Raw genomic sequence first — 23,309 nt, forward strand, 5'->3', positions numbered from 1 at the left:
CATACACTGATGGAAACTTGATAAGCTCTCGTGTAACCCTGGATCTGTAAACTGGAAGTCATACAGTTCTTACTAATTCATGTTTTTTGATGAAGCTGATAAGAATTTGGATTATATTTCATACCTCTATGCTAAAAATAATTATTGGCCCCCTCAACTATCCCCATACAGTTTTTTTTACAATTCCCAAGACACAAAAACTGGTACTTGTGACTTGGTTATTGAAACCACTAACTCATATACAGTTATGTGCAAAATAATAGCAGTGTGTTTAAAACAGCTGAGAAAAAGCTCAGTCCTCCTAACAGCATTTATTTCCATATACACAAAGGCACTGGGAGCACTGCATATTCAATTCCAAATGAAAACATGAACGAAATGAAAATGAAGAAAAAAGAACAATGGGCAGTTAAAAAAATAGCAGTGTCTTCATTTTCATTTACAAATTCGAATATTTGTAGTATAAACTGAAAGTTGTTTACAGATTTAGCTTTTCTGTTGATCACTGAACTAATATTTAGTTGTATAACCTTTATTTCTGATAACCGCTTTACATCTGTGTGGCATGGAGTCAGCTAACATCTGACACCTGCGAACAGATATTGCAGCCCAAGCTGACTGGACTACATTCCACAGTTCTTCTGCATTCTTGGGTTTTGCATCAAAAACAGCATTTTTGATGTCACTCCACAAATTCTCATTCGGATTGAGGTCCGGGGATTGGGCTGGCTACTTCATAACATCAATCTTGTTAGTCTGGAATCAGGATGTTGCCCACTTGCTGATGTGTTTGGGGTCTTTTTCCTGCTGAAACACCCATTCCAAGGGCATTTCTTCTTCAGTATAAGGCAACATGACCTCTACCAGTATTTTGATATATTCAAACTGGTCCATGGTGCCTGGTATGCGATAAATGAGTCCGACTCCAAACTATGAGAAACATCCCCAAACCATTATGCTTGCACCTTCATGTTTTACAGTCTTCACAGTGTATTGTGGCTTGAATTCAGTCTTTATGGGTGCTCTCATAAACTGTCTGTGGCCTTTAGACCCGATAAGAACAATCTTGCTCTCATCTATCCAGAGAATGTTGTGCCACTTGTCTTTAGGCCAGTCAATGTGTTCTTTGGCAAACTGTAACCTTTTCAACACGTCTTTTTTTATCAGCAATGGTACTTTACAAGGGTTTCTTGCAAATACTTTGGCTTCATGTAGGCATCTTCTGATTGTTGCAGTACTCACAGGTAACTGAAGATGATCTTTGATTTCCCTGGAGCTGATCATTGGATGCTTCTTTGCCATTCTTGTTATTCTATGATCTACACAGATGGTAGTATTTTTTCCTACCACGTGTTTCGGGTTTTGTTTGTCATTTTAAAGCATTTGAGATCATTTTATCTGAGCAGCCAATTATTTTCTGCACTTCTTTATGTTTTCCCCTATCCAATCAACTTCTTGATCAAAGTTCTTTCTCCTTCGGTACAATGTCTGGAACGACCCATGTTACTCACTGAGCAAGGGCTAAATCCAGCAGGTACATTTGCTGCCGTCCTTCTTTAAATAAGGGCCATAATTGACACCTGTTTCTTCATAGAATGAATGCCCTCACTAATTGAACTCCACACTGCTATTAATTTGAACACGCCCTTTCATTAAATGAATCAATTACACCAAATTAGCAGCGTGCATGTCATGACTGTTGATTCTGTTGGTTGCCCATTACTCGGCTACACCTAGTCATGAATTTTTTCCCATGTCATATTATCTTTTCTGTCAAAATCAGTAATTAAATACATAAGTGATGTTAGACTGCCATTATTTTGCACATAACTGTAGCTATTGACCTGGTATACTAAACCACTAACTCATATAGCTATTGACCTGGTATACTAAACCAGAAACACATTCTCTGCTTTAAACTCATTTTGCAATTCTAAAACACACTTTTTGCAAAATGCTAAAGACAATTCTCGACATTTGTCACATCATTCAAAACAGACATACCTGTGTTTATTTTCGAAAACACTGCCATGCAAATGCCCCACCCATTTACTAATTATCCAAACCCCATCTGCACAGGTGAAAACTATTTGTACACAGAGCCTGAGCACAATAAAGAGGCCACTGGTTAGATATCTTGGTTTGGATATCAATGGAAGCCAATACTGGAGAGAGAGGAAAAGGAAGAGGAGAAGGATAAGGAAGAGCATCCATCATGGATGAGATCTGGGCTACTTTGTTTGACCATATGATCAACCGTGGGTTGTGCTTCAGGAAGTCTGCTGGGTACAAGGTCCAGCCTAATCTGAGCCGCTATACTATAGCAAGTGTCGGCAAGTACTATTCAGTATACTAAGTCATTGTAGCTGGGCAGCGTGGGGGTAATATCACAATGTGTTCTGCTATTATCCAGAAAGGTGTGATACATCATGCCACTCTTGGTGCCTACAAAACTGCCCAGATCATCACCTTCCTCCACACATTGCACAGCATACTCATTGACCATCACCAGTAGGATGGATCAGAGCAGACCAGGTTTGTTGTCGTCCGGGACAATGTTACACTGAGTTATGTTGGTATGAATTAAACCCGACGACTTGTGCCTAGCCTGCCATTACACTCCCCATTCCTAAATCCTGTTGAGTTCTCTTCAGCAGGCAGGTGTAAGGTCTATGATCACCAACCCCACCAAAACCCTTCTCCATGCAATGTAGGAAGCTTGTGGTGACATTGATGAGGGAGCACGTGAGGGGCGGATACGTCACTCCAGACGGTACTTCCTTGGCTTGGCTTTTGTGTGTTAGGTTTTGACAAAATGAGCTATACAAAATTATGAGAAATTATGTCTAAGCATTGAAAAGAAACTAATATAACATTGCTATCATTGCATCATCTCTAATTGGTGAAAACAATATAAACGTGATGTTTTAGTTGTATTTAATCATTAATCTGGTGAAATGTGATTTTGATGAAAAAGTATTTACCTAATGCTTTTTTGAGGACTTTTTGTTTGAAACATATCCAAGTTTGGTTAGAAACTGGAGTCTGAAATACTGATCTATAACTCTAAATGCTTTTTGTCAGTACCACAAGATCCACTGCATCTCTCAATGGATATAACTGAATCTGTACTCCTCAACATTTATATTACAGCATTTAGACTTAAGGGCCTTGCTCAGGGTCCCAACAGTGACACCTTGACAGTGGTGGGGCTTGAATTGGCAACCTTCCGATTATAAGTTGAGTACCTTAACTACTGCGCTACCACAGCCCAAAACATAAATAAGTTTCAGAGTGAAGGTGCTCCAAATATGAGAGGAACCAGATCAATTTCTGGCAGCATCGGGCACTAATTAAGCACTGGATGTCGTTGAGTCTGCACTCCTAAACGATTTTTTCTTCTTCTGTGGCACTCATTACCATCCCAAAAGCTAATTTAGAAAATTTCCTTTGAAGAGTGATTTTTGGAGTTGCTCTCTCAGAGAGGCCTCCTAAGTGAGCAGGAAAACCGGTCATAATTAAAGCACACCCGTTTCCCACTCCTACTTCTTAGACTAATTGGTGACATCGTGGTTCATTTTAGCCCAATTACTCTGCTCCTCTCTTGCTGCTGATTAGCAATCATCTTCCTCTCTTTTTGATTTATCTTTCACTTTCCGGCTTGGGCCATTACCAGTCCACAGAACAAAGGTGCTGAGTGAAAGAACCTAGAAGGAGCTGGATAGAACAGGAATGACTGTAGCAGCCGGCATTGGGATGAGTCCTCTTTTCTCTTAGCTTGACTCCTCTAGTCAGTTGGCTTCACTCTCTCTTGCTCAATTTTTTTAATGCAGGTTTTCCTTTTCCAACGTTGAGAGAAAAGAAAGAGTTCACAGATTACTCACACACACACTCAAAGAAGAAGATTGCTGGATGGGATTAAAGAATTGCAGTGTGTGAATATGGATGTGCATGTTTGATTTTACATGCTGCATTTCAATGAAAAAAAAAAGGAAAATCATTGTATGACATAAAATATGCTAAATGACAATATTGTATTCTCAGGTTTTTATGAGAACTTATATCACTAGGTGTCCTTTGCAAGATATTGGTTTGGATGGCTATAGTGATTATGTTAACAGCCAACCACATCCCACATATAATACAGAGCATCAGACATATAATACAAACATCAGTATAGTGAACAGTACAGAAACTTACCTAAAGCCCCAGGGAACCTAAATCTGTTTGCTTTCTAGTCAGGTTAATCTTCTGGGTTCTCATTGTACATATACAAAATATACAACTAACTGATTTAGACTGTTCTCTGCTAGCAATTTCGTTTTTTTCAGAAGTTTTGTAACATTTGCTAAATATTTATTATAAAGCTCTAATTTAGTATTAGACCAACTTTTTATATTTTGAAATATGTAATCTTTTGATTTTATGTGAGTTTGTTCCACAAAGTATTTTTTGTGTAACTAGTATAAATGTGTCTGTTGTGACCTTGTACATTGTGTAACTACATTGCACAAATTCTAGTTTAACTACCAAGTTTCAACTCCAGTGCATGTGTCTTCACTATTACTTCTCTCTCTCTCTCTCTCTCTCTCTCTCTCTCTCTCTCTCTCTCTCTCTCTCTCTCTCTCTCTCTCTCTCTCTCTGTGTGTGTGTGTGTGTGTTAGAGAGAGAGAGAGAGAGTGAGGTCTCTGGTTCTGCTAAGTGTTTGTCTATCGATTCTGTAGTCTCTCTGCAGGTAATGTGTTCTCACTGCTGTTGTATGTAGATTGAGTCTTCAGTACAGCTTCACTGAAACTGTGATCACTACTTGCACAAATCAATAACACAGACAGGTACACACCATAAATGTATTCTCAAACACAGAGTCACTCCAGGATACACACACAAGCACACAGTCACTCATCACTTGCTAACCTGATGTAGAATCAAGTAGAATCGAACTGAGTGGGTGTGCTGCTGTGCTGTGCATGTAATGTAATGGAGAAATTAATTTTGGGCAGAAATCAACAGGGGGACCTGTTGAATCATATATATATATATATTTATATATATATATAGAGTCAGTGTTTCGACTGCACAAAACATTACAAACTCATTGGATCTGATGATTATCCTTTATACAGCTTTAAAAATATCTAAGCAACGTGAACTTTTATCAGGAGAAGTACACTTGAAAAAAGTTGTATATGTTTGCACCTTGGTTAATTTTCCTATTCCCAGAGTTAGAAGAAGCCATCCTGAAGCTTATGTATTGTATTTTGCCTGATTTAACACATTATATCTATCTGCAAAAAGTGTTAGCGATTGAGCAGCAGTTTTCCTCAGTTTAACATGGATGCAGCGACACTGATCAGCCTCTTTCTCAGCCTATTAGTGTGTTAGCCATCTTGTGATAAATTAATTGCCCACCTCATTAGTAGATTTAGCAAAGATTCTAAGTGTTTGGTTTTGAATGCCTGAAAGATGAGTGGTCCACTGGAATAAGCTGGACACCATTAACTTTATTTAACTCTCGTTCTCTCCCTCTCTCTGTGTGTATATATTACTTTTCTACTTATATATTTTTAGCACTTGGAGATATGGTATTTTAAGTTAAGAAAAAAATAAGTTGATTTTTTTCCAACCCATTGGAACAAAATGTCCTAAGGCTTTGAGTACAGAGAGTTGTATGGTTTTGGCATATTGCCATATTTAGGGCTGCAGTCAGACTAATTTTCATATGCTAGCATTGACTACGTGACAGTCAAGCCCAATACAGAACAGATTTAAACCACCAAATCTATGAGACTTGGCTCTTAATTTCTTATGGCTTTACAAAAGCTAAACTTTGTGTCTGGAGAAGACTAGAAAGTATCTGAGAACTCTTCGGTGTGTGTGTGGAATTTTTGCAGGAATTTTGTGGCACAAATGTATGAGTTTTAGGTTGAAATAGGGCCACATTTGTCCTGGTATTATCAGATGGTTCACACAACCCTATATCCTCCTTTCCCATCTGTCGCTGGTATCATGAGATAGGTCTATGACTCTCAGATGGGTTAAAGGGATACAGTCTTATAGAGAGCAATGTGTCTTGGCCCCAATGCTCACGTAGGTGACATATGTTCTTATCATTCTTCCTGATTTGATGCATTAATTTCTGCATGCATGTCTTTCTTATGATTCTGATCCAACATGCATTCAACATACCATTGATCTTAATGGTAGAGATGGATCCTGGTCTTGTTAAGCCCACAGATGGTAAACGTACCCTCTCAAATACACACACACACTCCAAAATATCCTTTTGCAGTGTAAACATCTGTATTCCACAAGTTGATCATAGAAAAAAAAAAAATTGAAATGATGCAATAACTCCATTGCAAATCTCAATTAAATGCTTACAACTTACTTTGCTCAGTCCAGACGATGTACTGTCAAAGCAGAATCAACACACATGAAAATGAAATCATATATTTCCAGCGTTTTGGTTTTTTTTCCTCACATGTGGTGTATTGCATATAAATAATCTAGGGATCTCATTTTTACACTTGGTGGTCCCCTGAAGGCTCCTGAAGACCCTGGCAGTTACTCCCACTGACCCAGTCACTAATCCATCCCTGCTTAAAGGGGCAGATTAATATGCACACACACACACACACACACACACACACACACACACTCATATATATATATATATATATATATATATATATATATATATATATATATATATATATATATATATATATATGAGAGAGAGAATCAAAATTATAAGTACACAAGGTTTCCATAAAAACAGGATGTTTTGGACATAGTTTTTTCATCAGCTGTTCACATTACTATTACTTTACAATTAGTTACTTTTTATTACTGTGCAAAATGGGATTATGTGAAGCCCAAAATCCACTAATAAATTGCAATAAATCAGTGTGTGATATATTTTGAGATGTTGAGGAGCCGATTTTTATGGGCTGGAACTCATTATTATTTATTTACTCCCACCTTATTAATTACTATTATTATTACTCTTGTCAATATCAATGATTATCTGTTCTGGGTAAGTACTCAAATCATTAGCTAGCTAGTTATCTAGCTAGCAGTGTCTCAGTGACTTTGCAACAACTGGATGCAATTCAAGCAGGGTTGCCAGATTGCTTATGTGGTTTCCAGCCAAATAATTACTCAAAACCTGCCAAAATGTATGGAACACCGCCCAAAAGTACACAGTATATCCAGTATATCCAATAAATCATCGACTTCATTCCTTGATGTGCGGCATGTAACATATGTTGCTATGCTACGGTCACAACATTTCTGGTCGTCATTGACGCTGTCACCTTTTGCATCACAGTATAAATGGATCTGGCAGTGTTCTCTAAACAGGAGTACTTAAAATATCAGAGAAAGTTTTAGAAAAAATGTGTGACAATTACGCCTACCCCCCACCCAACCGATGGCCTCCGTCTTCGGTTGAAGACTCACATTTGCTTCCTTATTTTTATTCTGCACATTCCATGCCTGTGACCGTGGTCATATTTCAAATTCAGATGCTTTATTAAGCAATACAGATTTCATATATAAAGCCCCCACCAAAATCAATGCAGACCAGCCCAAATTTTGTCCACCCCTTGAAGCACATTCGCCACTGCCAATTCCAACGAAATTCCATCCGTCCAGTTTGGCGGGAAACCACCCAAACTTGCAATGCCGCATTCAAGCATGCTGTATTCTGTATTCTTTTGCTTCTTATTTGTTGTTGTTCTTACTGGGTACATTAGTCATGTGTAAACATTTGGCAATAATGTATAAACATATTAATCATATTGGCGAATGATTGACAAGTGAGTATATGCCTGCTGTGCCATGTCCTATGTGGAACTCACGGGAAAGTTGTAATTATGATGTTGTGAATGTAATCTGAGCTGATTGATTGACTTCCATTATCTTTCTTCTCCAGCTGTTACCTGTCCTTGTTGATGGTTACTGCAGACGCGCAGGGCATCCGGGAGAGGCGCGGTGCACTGAACAGTATTTGTAAGTAATGACGTTATATCGGTTTTTAATCAGAACTAATTGGACAAGAACCGAAGCATTGCAGACTGAAGCAGAACTAGGCCACCAGCGGCGACACTTCTTCCACACTGTATGTTAATTATAAATTATTTCATGTAAATATTCAGATATGACTAAAGTGTAATCATCTGTTGTAAGTTTGCAGCAAAGTGCATTGAAAGTTGAAGATTGGAAAAGTGAAGATAGCTTTAAAATTTTGTTAAATTGTTGGCTGTTGCTTCAATTAATTAAAAAAACCTCAAATTAATCCTTAACATTGCGTTTTGCTTTCTTGAGTGAAATAGTGTTTAGGGATTTTTTTTTTTTAAAGATCCATGTCCAGTTGGCCATAAATGTAAGAGTTAAGCCAAATCTTCCAGCTTGAGTAATTATGAAGTTATACGTCCATCTACGTCCAAAGACACCTAAGACAGCTATTCTGACCACCTTACACCAAACGATCAACATAACAGAAGCACGCCACAACTCCAGCACTCTCATCATTTTATTCCAATGCTGGAAATTTGCCTGCGACAGTGGAGTTACTTGTAAAGTCATTTGGCATATTGGCATTAGAAAGTGAAAGGCACAGAAAACTCTATGGCTTGTTCTATGCGCCGCTTTCTTGCCAGTTGGTGGTGCATCAATAATGTACCCCTATGACATACAAATTCAGGCTTTAAGAAGCATTTCTTGCATGTTAGAGTACTTCCATCCTGTATCACGGGCATAGCCTCTATTATTTTTCATGTTTTTTCCACTCCTACTGAAGTGCCTTCACTGGTTACACCGAACTGCATTCATGGCCAACATTTTTGCATTATTGATGCTACTGATGTATTTGATTAATTTTCTCAGCCCCTAAAAGTCCACTTATGAAAAAGGCCTGTTATTTATGCAGCATGTATTCTGGTGGGTGTTTGTGTGTACGTGAGTGAACGTCTTGTACGGGCACATGTCTGTCAACAAGAATTTATGACTTGTCCAAGTCATGTCCACTCATTATGTTTCATAGGTTTTTACTTTTACAGTCGAGTTCCACAACAAAGAGTCCTAGCATAAACTGCCCTGTCACACAGTAGGTCAAAGATCGATCGCTTCCTTTAAAGCTGCAATAATTTTTAGATCTAAACAGCATGTTACTCTATTTCAAATATTTATTGCAGAATTTACTTGAAAACCCAAACGCATACACACATCTTTTAAATCTTTGAATTATTAGGATCATAAAAAGTCTGTGTATAGTCTCTGTAATGCAGAGCTTAATTTGTTAACACTACACAGTTAAAACATACTAATGGCACACCACAAACAAATATATAGCACTACCCCCCCCCCAATATAATTTTATATATTTTAATATGCTGAGCTATAATCCTTCCTGTCAAAGAATGCTACAGTTTCTAAATGTTGCGAAAATGTTAATAACTCACCAGGGAAAATGTCCTCCTTTTAATAATTGGTGAGAGATGATAAAGACCAAGATTACCCGTCAAGGCAAACCAATGAATTCTGTCAGCACCCTTGTGCCAGTGGAAAACAATGGACGGATGCAGCGTTCAACGCCCTCCTTCAGAGTCCATGCAGCGTTCAACGCTCCTTCAGAGTCCACGCAGCGTTCAACGCTCCTTCAGAGTCCACGCAGCGTTCAACGCTCCTTCAGAGTCCGCGCAGCGTTCAACGCTCCTTCAGAGTCCACGCAGCGTTCAACGCTCCTTCAGAGTCCGCGCAGCGTTCAACGCTCCTTCAGAGTCCGCGCAGCGTTCAACGCTCCTTCAGAGTCCGCGCAGCGTTCAACGCTCCTTCAGAGTCCATGCAGCGTTCAACGCTCCTTCAGAGTCCTTGCTTTGCTTTAACTATTTTATGGTAGAAAGTACTTTTAAAAAATACACACACAAAATGGCGATCTTAATACCGTAATCACAAAGCTTTTTTGTGTCTTATTGAGCACATAGCACAATGTCAGCATCTCTTAGGAGTTTATGGGTACTTGTGCTGAAGTAAAAATTTAACTTTTATGGGTCTATTGCTGTCACAAACGGTGTTTACATTCTTGTCAAATGCACACTTGTGAGTTGGGTTCTCAGCACATTCAGTTAATGAGGCAGTTTAATCTAAGCAAAGGAGACATGGCAGAATGTCTCGTCTTCAGGGTGGTATTTTGATTAGAAATAAACAACACAATAAGATTTGATGCGAAATGCTTTGGCACAGCAACTGTAGCAGGAGTTATATTTTTGAATGTTTCATCATTTAAAGGGCTCCCGTTTGGACTGCTGTTAATGTGATTGGTTTTAAAGCAGCTCCAGACAGCCAGTGCTTGATATGGGTATTTTTGTCAGATCTTTATATTTTTTTCAAAAATGAAATTAAACTAAATAATTCAAATACTACAGTACATTTAATGAAACAGGATGGTTATGCACAGTGTCCTCAGGCAATGCTTATGTCCACGAGCCTGCAGCGACCATAAACATTAGTATGTGCCTGTGTTCTGTCTGCAGTCTGACGGCTTTTGTATATTTTCTCTTTCCCCACTGAACACACACACACACACACACACACACACACACACACACACACACACACACACACACACACACACACGCAGAAACACACATTCTCTTTCTCTGTCGCTCGCTCTCTCTCTCTTCCACCAGTGCATCTACATTATTTATGATGGCAGTCCCACTTCACCCTTGCCTTTTGAGCTTGGTGTAGTGCAATAAAGCTTCTTGCTTGCATCTATTTTTCATCCCGCACACAGCCACACACCTCCGTGGTGTCCGGTAGTGATGATGTCAGATTCCATAGGCTCGATCATTCGCCTTGACTGGTTACCTGTGAGGTCTGAATTCTCTAGACTCACCTAGGCATCTGAGCTTACATATCCGAGTCACTAACTCAGTTATACATCAGACAGCACTTTGTGGAGTAGCAGAAAGGAGACTTATGTGTGTTTTGGTCAGGGGCCTTTAGGGCCTCAGGAGTGGTGCAGGGCTGATCCAGTGCGCTTGCTCTGACAGAGGAATGCTTCTCTGTTTTTTTCCATGCTGTCTCGCTGCTTTGCTGTCTCACTGCCTCACTGTCTCGCTGTCTCCCTGAGGTCCCAGCTTTCGGAGAAACCTGAGATTAAGCAATTTTCCACCACAGCGTCCATATGGTGTGGACACACATAAATCTGGAGCAATGCATCCTGTCTGTATGTCTTTCCTTGCAGAAAGACCAAAAAGAGGCTGTCTCACTGGCTCACTGTCTCTCTGCCACACTGGTTCCCTCTGTCTCTGCCTCACTACCTCACTGGCTCACTGTCTCTCTGCCACACTGGTTCCCTCTGTCTCTGCCTCACTGTCTCACTACCTCACTGCCTCACTGTCTCTCTGCCACACTGGTCTCCTCTGTCTCTGCCTCACTGTCTCACTACCTCACTGGATCACTGTCTCTCTGCCACACTGGTCCCCTCTGTCTCTGCCTCGCTGTCTCACTACCTCACTGCCTCACTGTCTCACTACCTCACTGGCTCACTGTCTCTCTGCCACACTGGTTCCCTCTGTCTCTGCCTCACTGTCTCACTACCTCACTGCCTCACTGTCTCTCTGCCACACTGGTCTCCTCTGTCTCTGCCTCACTGTCTCACTACCTCACTGGCTCACTGTCTCTCTGCCACACTGGGCCCCTCTGTCTCTGCCTCGCTGTCTCACTACCTCACTGCCTCACTGTCTCACTACCTCACTGGCTCACTGTCTCTCTGCCACACTGGTCTCCTCTGTCTCTGCCTCACTGTCTCACTACCTCATTGGCTCACTGTCTCTCTGCCACACTGGTCCCCTCTGTCTCTGCCTCGCTGTCTCACTACCTCACTGCCTCACTGCTGACAGCGACTGGACCCCTTAAGCGCCCCCTTCGTTATTCTCTCTCTGCAGCCATCAAGCAGGAAATTAACAATGCAAATCAATGGAGCTGAATGGTGTGTGTTTTATTACCTTTTCCTCTCTGATGTATTTAGAGCATGAAGGATTATTACAGAGATAGATTATGGGCAGACGGTGCCAGTGGCACTCGGGGAATCTGTATGCACAAATTGGTCTAATTATTTCATCCTCCTGCACCACCTTTTTGGGGAAAGTTTTCATTTCATTCCGCTGAATGTAATATAATTTTTTTTTTTTTTCCCCAACCAATTGAACTGAGAGTAGTGGGTTGGTCTGTCTTGGTCTATCAGCAGGCAAATGAAAATTTTAAATGAAGTTGCAGTGTTATAGAGAGATATTTGTATTATGTAATATGGAGGCTTTTTTTTTTTTTTTTAGATTGTTCCAGGAAATGCCAGCTAGGACAAATAGTTCTATAATTGTAAGTATTAAAAGGTGCTGCTTTCTAGAAAAGCCTTTAAAAAAAAAAATTTAAAATCCATAACCATGTTCACAAAAGTCCTGATGGTATAAAATTCCACATGGACTTGACATCTGAAGAGAAGGAATCTCTTCAGCATGGTGAATTATAGATCATAACCAGGACTGTGGAAACACATTTAACACTGGGTTTATGATAATGACCTTCCCAACAATAATTTTTGGATATGAGATGAAACAAACAGAACAACTTTGAAATTCTAATGTTAATACACAAGACGTCTTACACAGATATACTTTGATTTGTCTAATAGTGTCTCGCCCCAGTAGACTGTGAGCCTTATCAACTAACCTCATTACGTTTGGCTCTGGTATTGCCATACATGTATAAATAACCAAAAAGAAACATGGTTCTTTTCACACTTTCGGCGCTCCTTTCTTTTTTAATTCATGTGACTCTCTAACATCCGCTCTTGTGGTCTTAAGCTGTCCCTTTTATATAGGATATTCATTCCCATGCACTTTCTAGATGGTGGTACCATTCTCACACAATGTACTTGACATCGACCATGTGCATTTAAGTAACTTTAGGTTAAATCTGTAACTCCACTACCCTCAATAATATTGAGGCCCACTTGTTTCTTACCACCATTTTGGTTTTCTGTTCACTTAGGTGTACGTCTACCAGATGTTGACTAAGTTTACATGATTACAAAACAAGGGCTGGGATAAACAAAGGCAAACAGGAGTATCAGGCTATAAGAAGATGCTAGGAAAATTCTGGGCTAAGAAACGTGAGGGCCAGGAAACAACAAAGCCACGGAGTACAAACTTAACAAACGCAATGATTCAAAATTATATCCACGCACAGAGTCAAGAAACAATGAACAGCAAAAAAAAAAAAAACAAAACAAAACAAAACACAGGGCTCAAGACAGTTTAAATACACGAACTTAACAAGGCTAGAAACGAGGGATAGGTGTGGAAAATCAAACGAGGGTCGGAGAACGCAAAACTATGGAATGGAACTAAGGTACACTAGACAGGGAAAGACACGGAACACGGAAGCTGGGAGGGACTGATCGCGACAGTAGCACTTTCTTTGTTGTTGGGACAGTGCATTGTCCTCTTGTACAAAGTGTAGTGATTAGATGCAAATTAATGAAAAAAGTGTTTCTTTTTTTGTGCAAGTGTTGTGACATTCAGCGTGCCTTGTTGTGGCTGTGTGTGTATGACCTTTCAGCCGCAATATGGTAATCAGAATAATTCCCTGTCACAAAAATTAATTATGTTTAATGAGATAGTCACATTTACTCCATCTAGTAATTTGCATATATTTTTGTTTTACATTGTATTCATTAAAACAAAAAGGTTGGATCAAATATGCCATAATGAATCACATTTAGTCAGTAAGCAAGTTGAAAATTTGGCTTTTATTACTGCCTGCCAATTTCTGATAAATGACGCATTAAATTATGAAATAGATTTACTATAAGTAGAATTTTTGGGCTCCGTCTGAGCAGTTCACTGGGTGAGATTTGTCTGCAGAAGGGAATATGCAGATTCATTCTGGAATATAAAATCAGAATGACCTCCTGCTCATGTTAGCCATATGTTTTACTGAGAGTTTCCTGCATCTTCCTGCATCATGGCAATAAGTTTGTGCTAAATATTTCCTGTGAGTTTTCATTGTCATGATATTTTAACACTTGTTGTTTTCAGAAATATCAAGCGTTATATCCCTTAACCATTATCATTTTGTATTCAAGTTAGAAGCTCTAGGTAGTTTTACTCATTCACCGCTGTTGACAATCCTAGCCAGAACGCCATGAGGGGATTTACAGTAAAAGAGAAAGCCAGAGCTTAAACACAGAACCATGCAACATCCAAGTAATTATGAACCCCGAGTACACTTCAAGGACTGAGTACACTCTAAGCACTCTTAATTTGACCAGAGCTTCTGCTTTTAAGACTGCATGGACCAGCCTCTACCACAGGCGGAGATGGTTAATTGGTAGAATTCTCTACAGTTTAAACAATATGCAGCCTAATTAAGTAAATGACTCACTGTGTTAAATTGCTCACTGTTATGTGCTTCTGAAAGAGACTTGTCTACTCATCTACATGACTCCATAATCTGTGCATCTGTATTACAAGTGTTGTGTTTTTGATAGACAGAGTGGGGTGGGGGAAACTAAAAGAGAAAGAATGCAAGTGGAGGACTGTTAAAAAAGGTAAAAGTGTTATAAAAAGATTCCTGAGGGATAACATGACCTGTAAGAAAAGCATTGGTGGTTCAATGGTAAGATCAATCTTTGAATATGTATAACCAATTAATGACCAATGAGGATAAAATTCGCTTGTAATTAATCGGATAATTAATTTTGATTAAAATTTGCTAACTAGTGGAAGCAGGTGTCTTCAACAGTTGCTTAACACTGTGGATGAGTAAAAATGACCAACTTTGAGACATTTGTTTCAGTCAGCTGATTTGACCTATAAAACCAATGAAGTGCCAGTGCTTCTAAGATATAGATATGATGAACTTTGACTAAACAGTACGAGCACCTTACATGACTGCTCAGTTAAAAACGGCACCATTCCTTTCTGCGGTTTGTCTGCCAGTTGTTTTCTCAACATGTCCAGAACTGTTTTTTTTTTTAACAGACACTTGTGTCACAGGAGCATCTTGAGTGGCAACAGATGGTGGCTTTTTCCATAGCAGATGTTTTTTTTTTTTATTTTGCAGTGTGGCTTATGATAGTTAGGAAAAGCAGGCAGTTTGGGTCTGTGCATGAATCATGCATCACAGCTGCACTGTCCAAGGCTATTATTTTAAGGAGGTCTTTTTGGCTATTATGTCTCTGAAGAAACTTATCTGTGGCTATCTTCATATATAAGGCCAGGCTGCCAACTGGTCCAGTATAGTAATCATCTCCTAATCTTGAAGGTGCAGGCCTTTTTGGGTTAGGATTTTAGGGGCAAAGCTACAGTTCTTGGAAGGTCTTCTGTGGAAGGAAACTTATATTTAGGTGACAGTGCAGACAGATTTAATCAAAACACCTTTATCCCTACTTTGCTTCTCATATACTTCACAATCAACGTAAAGTAAAAATACCTATTACTTTAGATCCAGGTGTGGGGGATCTGAGCTCTGCAGGGAAATGCATGTTCAACAGAAAGGACTGGAATTGGGCACCACTGGTGTGTAGTCCCAGGTTTTCCTGACACACGTGCTCTGATCGCCAGATCTATTTGGGCCAAGGGTCTCAAGTGCTTTGTTGCCATGCTTGAAAGGCCAAGCTGGGTATCCCTGGTATTAATGCTAAGATACAGAACTTTAAAGAGTTTCCACTGAGGTTTCAGGGTGTGAGGCTCCATTACAGGATTGGCCTCTCCTGATTTGGCTGTTGTTCCTCTAGTTCCACCCTGGTACTGCACAATGCTTGTTACCAAGACTCATTAGGACCTGTATGAACTAGGATGTCTATGGAGATCTAATTCCCAGGGAAAACCACACCGCCTGATGGAAATAGAAGTCCTCATGTTTAGAGGTTCCTCTGACAGGGATCAAAATGGGGACCGCAGCTCTTTCACCTCTGATTTGGCTGAGTAGAGTAAAAGCAAAGCAACAGAGGATCCCATTAACCAGCTCAAAATCACAAGCATGACTAAGCACATGGACCCTCCACAACCTCCAAGTGTTCACCACTGTTGAAGTGAAGATTAGACTTTGCCTGTATAAGTGTTATATTTCGAGTAATACATTAGTTATACTGGGATTCCTCATCCACAGTGGTACTGTGGTAAGAGAGTAGACACAGAGACAGAATGTAGCTTTTTGCTCTTTATATCAATCAGCAGATCATCAGTTCAGATTCTTGGTCTCAGATCTCTGATCTCTGCCTTGGATGAGTTTTTTGCCAGCTGTCCTTCTGTGCTATGCAGGGATGGCATGGCTGCCTCCACTGTAGCCTTTAGCAGTGGTACCTCTTTGGCAGAGAGTAGTGATATGGCATACCATAACACATCACTAACCCGAACCCTGATGGTACGTGATTCCAGCATAGCTATTGCTTCTTGGTCCTGTCAGGAATGACCGGCCAACTTCTCACTCTGGAATGGCAGCACATTAAGCTGCCAGAGACATTCTACTTGCTAGTGGAGGTCGTTGGGTGTTGGTCTAAAAGAGGTTAAGTAACATGTAGCCGTCTGCACCTCATGAGGTGTGAGCCTCTCCGGGCCGAGAAGAGCCCAACCTAACCCAGTGTGCACAGCCGCAGCTCCATTGTTAGGGCCTAGATGAACTGGTTCCTTGGCTGCGGTCAAGTGAGTTCAGAAGACGTGGATGAGCCTTATCAACAGGCTGGATTGGGATCCCTCTCAGACATTGGTAACGGTTCAGCAGAGCAGCCACTGAGTAGGTCTGGTGAGCCAGGGAGAGACAACTGTAAATGGAGGCACTCTGGTTGAGATGCTCCTTGCTAGATTAAGACAGGGAAGGCACATCAAATTTGACTGATGAGCCAGTGAGATAGGCCATTTTGTGCCGCACAGTCTGCAGAGATAAGCAGTCAGCCTGTCCTTGAAGGCCTAAGTGATATACAGCAGCTGGAAGGATAAGTGTTTGCTCTTCTCCATCATCTAAAATTCCATGAGTCTTCAGGGTTCTGCCCTCATGCCTCAGAATGACTCTCAAAACCTGTAGAAATAGCCCTCCTCTTTGTTTTATTGGACTGGGTGTAACTCTGTCCACTGGGGTTATAAGGTACATGCATGAGCTTAATTGTGCTATACCATGAAGAACTGTGGATCTCCTGGAACTCACTGCAGGTCTTCTTCAAGGTGCATGACTCCAGAATTGTGCGACCACATTTAAGGTATCTTTCACCTTTAGTGATCCATTCTTGTACCTGCTCACTGGGACAGGAAGTGATCTCCGGATCATTGAGAAAGGTGGTGCTCAACGCTTTTACAGAACAGACAGAGACATTGGTCTTCTTCTGCTTAACACTTAACTGGGTAGCGTTCACTGGCCTGAGGGCCACCATTGTTTGCCTTTTCTGAGCCTTCTTGGGCTCAACTTTGTTAGGATGGTAATGTTGCCGAGTCTTGGAGGGAGAGTATCTGAGCCTCAGCTTTCTGCAAGGTCTTTGAGACTGTATAGGGTTAAACTATAGGTAAGGAGGAGGCCTTGCATCTGCAGAGGCTCCACAAAGCTATTCCACAAGTATTGTGGGAGCTTACACGGGAGCCGATATACGTGGTCAGTCCACATCAGTTCTAGTCTACTGGGGCCTTCAATTGATGTAAGCATCCCCACAAGGAGGTTTATTTTGAGGGCAAAATGCTTTGCTGCCTCCAGCTTCAGATCTGGTGCATCCTAGCCAGTACAGTAGGATAGAGTTAAAGATACCGTTGGACTAGAATAATGCTATACAGAAATCAATGCTGATACCTAGAAGTGCAAAAGAAGCATAAGCTCGATATCAGACAATGATGAGTGCAATAACAAACAATACTGGAAAATAAGTACTAGAATTTCAGTTACTCAACATAGGTACAGGATCAATGGTCATTTAAACATTCCACAAATAGGTAAGTCTGTAGTCTGCATTTGAAAACTGCAAGGGACTTTGCAGCCCAGATAGCCAGTGGAAGATCGATACACCATCTGGGAGGCAGGACAGAGTACAGTCTTCCATGAGACTTTTAGCATGGTGTTTCAAGCCAAGCCATACTTGAGGTTTAAAGTACTTGAGGTACGGAAAGGGCTTTGACCATTGTCATCATGAACGAAAGGACTGGTCCATTTTTGGCAATCGCCAGGGTTTTAAATCTGCTAATTTATCTAACTACCACTTCTGTCATGTTGTATAAGGGCATATTAATGACATTAATGATGTATGAATGGCAAAACCAACCATTTCATGAACACATAAACTGACTCCATGAGTTTAACTGGGGGAGAATTTAGCTATTTGTCTGCAGCTACCATGTTCTCAGGACCCTACAGAGCTGCCCTATACCTGCCTGATAGTGCCCTCTAATGGAGTCTGAATTAAATACACATGATAAGATGTGAAGGATGCAGGTTAGGTTCGATCCCACAGAAAATGAAGGCTTTAAATGCTCATGTGCAAAATCTTCATATATTTTCATTAAAGTGTGTGAATTTGTGCCACAGGTTTGCATTTAAAAGGATTATCAGTAATAAAGCATTGCACACATCTCAGACTTTTACTCCTTGGTTTACATCATTATTAATCGCGTTTGATGCTCAAACTTCAGAAATTGCACTTTTATCACATTTTAAGTGTTTTCCAGAATTCCCTTACTAGGGGTTATTATGTAGTAAACACCTGCAGTAAAAATCTTAAAAGTGAGTTGTTAGTTGTTGCATACCTTTCAATAGTAGTGGGCAAACAGTCTCCGTTTTGGGTCTTGAGGTCTGCGGAGGATTTGGCAAAGCCAGACCTTAATAGTCCACATTCAGAATGTAAAAGTTCATCCCAGGGTTGTGCTAATACCCTCCTGCATTTGCTAATTATCTCAGAAAGTCATCTGGGTAATACAAACTATCAGAAACGTTTACACATATCATTTATACACCTCTGGGCAAAGCTAAATAACAAGAATAAAAGAAGGTATTACTCAAAAAAATATGTAACCTGTCATGATTTTAGTACAGGATTCCACAGTGCGACTGAATGACATTTCCTTAGGTCTGTTTACAGCACACAGGAAGGAATTTGTATCAGAGACAGGTGCTTAGAAGTGGAGAGGAGGGGAGTTCTCATAGGCTTTTAAGGAGACAGAAACCAAAAATAAGACACAAATAATGATAGACTTGCGGTTTAAAGCAGTTAAGTGTGGAATGTGGTTTGTTGGGGTGACAAAAAAATAATTTTACCTAATTAAAAAAAGTGCAGACTCTGTCTGTTTAAAACTTCATTATAGGTAACCATTCTATTTGTAGTTGGTGAATAAAATTTCACAAGAAGAATGTATAAGAAGAATGTTTTCCCAGAAATGTGGCTCGTTGCATATTTCCTTAAATCATGTTGACAGTAAAGTAATTAATAACTTTTGCAATTTATGCAACGTTTTACATTCATTTGCATTTATTTACATTAAAAATGACACAAAAACACTGAAACTGCAAATTAAATGTGGAACATAAATATGCAATTGCATATTAACTACCATCAGACGCACTGACAGAGAGAACAGAAATGTCCTAACTTTTGTTGTCGAGAATAAGCCCAGACTGCTAGTAGTAATACTAATATTGTACTACAAATATATTATTATATTGTTAGTGGAACATAAACAAAAGGACGGTTAGTGAATTAGGACCCCGAATGTGATCTGTTTGTTATAGGAAAGATTCGAGAGAACAGACGCCTTTTTGTTATTTTAATGACAGACTTGAAAAACCTTGACAAGTGTCTGCTTTTAGAGTTCCTGCACCTGCTGCTATTGCTGGTGAAGTCTGAATGTAAATAACTGTGTTTAATCATCACTGTTGGTTAATGGCATTAACTTGACATGACACCCTGTAATACACTGCGTGTAATGAGTGTATTTGAATTGACTTGACAGTGATCTGATTGATTATCTGCAATGTTCTGTGCACGGGCATGTAGACTGACAGGAGTGTTCAGAAGAACACACATAACCAAGATGCTCCACAGACGTCTGGGAGGAAGAAGCCAGCATTCTGGTCGCCTAGAGACGTTATTTAGAATGAAAATGGACGTACAAATGTTTACATTTGTTTTAAAGGTGAAAAAATATTGTGGACCCGAGGAAGGAAATAGCAGTTTGACACATGGAACAGCAGATATTTTTACGCTTGCTCAGTTATCACTAGTTATGTTTTGCTGTGTTTAAGTTGTAAACGGTACGTTAAATGATATTCCGCCTTAGTTTAATTAACTGTCACATAGCTATGTCAGATCGTCTATTCCAAACTGAAATGACCAACAAGTTTATTATATGTCTTGAGTGATCTTAGCTGTAGACACTGAAATCTGAAAAACAACAACTTCATTTAGACTTCTTAACAGCACCCCTGATCTTCAAACAGTTTTGACAGCAGACGAGTCCACTGGTTGAACTAAAAATAGTTAATTGGAGTTTTTCCAGTAGGATGTAGAGCATATATCAGAAAGCAAATATCAGAGTCCTCCTCAGAACTTTGTTCTAGCTGCCTGGTTTTTCAGCTCAAATTGCAGATGGACGAATTAATCAGTGAAATATCCCAAGTGACACGTTATGATTGACTTTTAGAAACTGGAATTGTCAGAACTTCCGCTGGTCTAATGTGAAATCGTGATTTGTATGCGTCAACATAGCTCAGATCATTGATTTTTGACTCTAAAGACACTGAAACTGGAGAAGCAGCCTATGTGCCTGCTGACTTCAGCGCCCTGTTCTTGGATCTGTCCTGCGCTAACAGTGCAGCGCTATCAGTGGTGAGCAGGTGACTCTCGTTATCGTCACAGGTAGATTATCAGGAAGGTACCTCCTGCTTTAGAGGTTCCTTAAACAGGCAGCGCTGATCTTCAAAGCGGCTTCAGCAGTCATGGCTGATCTCACACCTCTCGCTTCCAGGGACAAGACAAGGACATCTCCCTGGAGCTGCTCAGCGCGCCAGCAATGACCTGTGCGTGCACTTGTGCGCGCGCACGTTTTTGTCCTGCTTCCGCTCACTTCATTTATTTATTTATTACCGGAGAAGCCTGAGGCACATACGTTGTGCGTCACTCGGTGTCCTTCTGTAGAGGTGCAAAGATGTGATCTTCGCTGTCATTCTGATGGATAGCTGTGGGTGACTTCCCACTTCTGCGTCTGTTGTGAAATAAACAGCCGTTCGCCGAGATCATCTCGACCATTATGCAAGCTTACACGACAGACACTTCTCACCAGGAGATGCCACTGTGATGATACGGAATTCGTCCTTCCCTTGATATCAAATTTATGACGTTTTTTGTCAGTTACTCTTGAATTATCCTGTTTTATATAGTCAGAATCTCTCGCTTTCTCTCTCTCTCTCTCTCTCTCTCTCTCTCTCTCTCTCTCTCTCTCTCTCTCTCTCTCTCTCTCTCTCTCTCTCTCTCTGTCCCTGTGCGTTTCCTAGAAGTACCTGGAATTAATCAGTTTATATCATTTCAGCTTGGAAAAGTGTGTCTCTCTCGTCCTTCCCTGACTATCCCTCATTCTGTTCTGCTGCCTGGCTCTTCGACCGTCTGCCCTCATCAGCTTACCGATCGTCACTCACCTTGAAAAAAACCCCCAAAAAACCTGCGCTTGTGTCTCTGCTTCATGCTCTGTGTCACATCTAATCAGATGCTTTTTTTGAATTCAGTGTTTTGCCTTTTTCGCCTTTATGATTATTGTCAGACCCAGAAGATGTGCTAGCGCCGACTGCACAGCTGGGGACGGCAGTCTGACCCACAAAGGGCTGCAGCGACTGCATGTTTTCACTTCATTCAAGCAGGAGCACACCTAATACAACCACCCAGTTGTCTAAAGACTGAGACAAACCCATTTTATGAGTGGAGCCATTGTGGAAATAAAAACCTGCTGCCACACTAACCATCTGTAGTTAATACCCCTGGTTTATAGAATGATCAAATGTATTTCTTTCAAGGAGAATGAGGGAAATATTTTTTTTGCAGCCACATCCATCTCTTGTACTCTCTCTCTCCCTCTTTCCCTGTTTCTCTTTCTGTCTGCCTGTCTCTTTTCTCTTCGTTTAGCGGGTTGGGCCACAGGGGGCGGTCCACACTTGTTGGTGCTGCTGCGTGTCCGCTCGTAGTCACAGCTTGGCTTCTTCAGAATGCTAATCAGACATCAGACAGGTGCGATGGTCACCTCGGCCCTTGGTCTCAGACTGTCAGATGCGGATGTGGGAAGGTATAATTATGCCGTGCAGCAGTAGGTCGAATGAATAGGGAAACGCAGCCTGTGATTTGCCGGAAAGTAGTTTAATTGTGTCCATGTAGGTGTGTTTGCATGCAAGTTTATTCACTGAAAAGACAGAGACTATACAGAACAATGACAATGACAAGCTAGTAAAAACAGGGATAAACACCTTATGTTTACTACTGCTCTTCCCAAAGTAAGATATGTCTTCAACTTTCAGACCTTTGCATCAGATTATATAGACATATAGGACTGATAGTGTAATGCACCACCCCACTAAGCAGCAAGTACTAATGATCAAAACCTGCATTTCTAACACAAACACCCAACTTAAGCCGCGTGCACATTGCACGAGCTTAGCCCTGATTTCTCCGCGGCACGTGAATTTCTGAGTGACAAACACTCCTCGCGTGACACGTGGCGGCGCGCGGCCGTGACGACCCGCAGTGCAGTGTGAACGGTTCAGTGACGCGGTTTCCCCGCTCCGCTCCGCGAGCTTTAGCGCACTCTCTGGTGTTTTCAAACATGTTTGAAATTCTCGGCGAAGAACCTGTCAAATCTTGTAGTGTGAGTCAAATCTGTGACAAATAGGAGCAGCGATCAGAAAGCGAGAGAAAACTCTCACGAAACGACGTGCGCCATTGCGACTTCTGCATGCAGTAATTTTGGTTCTTTTTTCTATACTCTACTATTTTTCGGGAAAGTGTTAGAGAGTTAGAAAGCGACAATTGGCAAGAGAGAGAACCAGAAACGTTATTAGATCTTTTCCTACAAACTTCTGTGGATGGTCTAGGAGTGCAAATACCAGCCGATGATCCTTTATCAAAGAATATAAAATGCCTGATAAAAAAAGAAGATTTTGCAAGTTTTGCAGCTGAAGTCGTGTACTGTGCTGTTTGGGGTCCCAACATCTATAACTCAAGCATTGGTGGTTCAGTGGTAGAATTCTCGCCTGCCACGCGGGAGGCCCGGGTTCGATTCCCGGCCAATGCA

At 40.7% G+C, this 23,309-nt stretch overlaps 1 non-coding gene across 1 annotated transcript; it reads left to right on the forward strand.

The window, feature by feature from the left end:
• Positions 1 to 23,238: 23,238 nt before the first annotated feature.
• trnag-gcc lies at positions 23,239 to 23,309 on the forward strand. Its single transcript has one exon. It is a non-coding gene; the product is annotated as a tRNA-Gly (tRNA).

This window comes from Electrophorus electricus, chromosome 11 (genome assembly GCF_013358815.1).
Source record: "Electrophorus electricus isolate fEleEle1 chromosome 11, fEleEle1.pri, whole genome shotgun sequence".
In the NCBI taxonomy this organism is placed as follows: Eukaryota; Metazoa; Chordata; class Actinopteri; order Gymnotiformes; family Gymnotidae; genus Electrophorus; species Electrophorus electricus.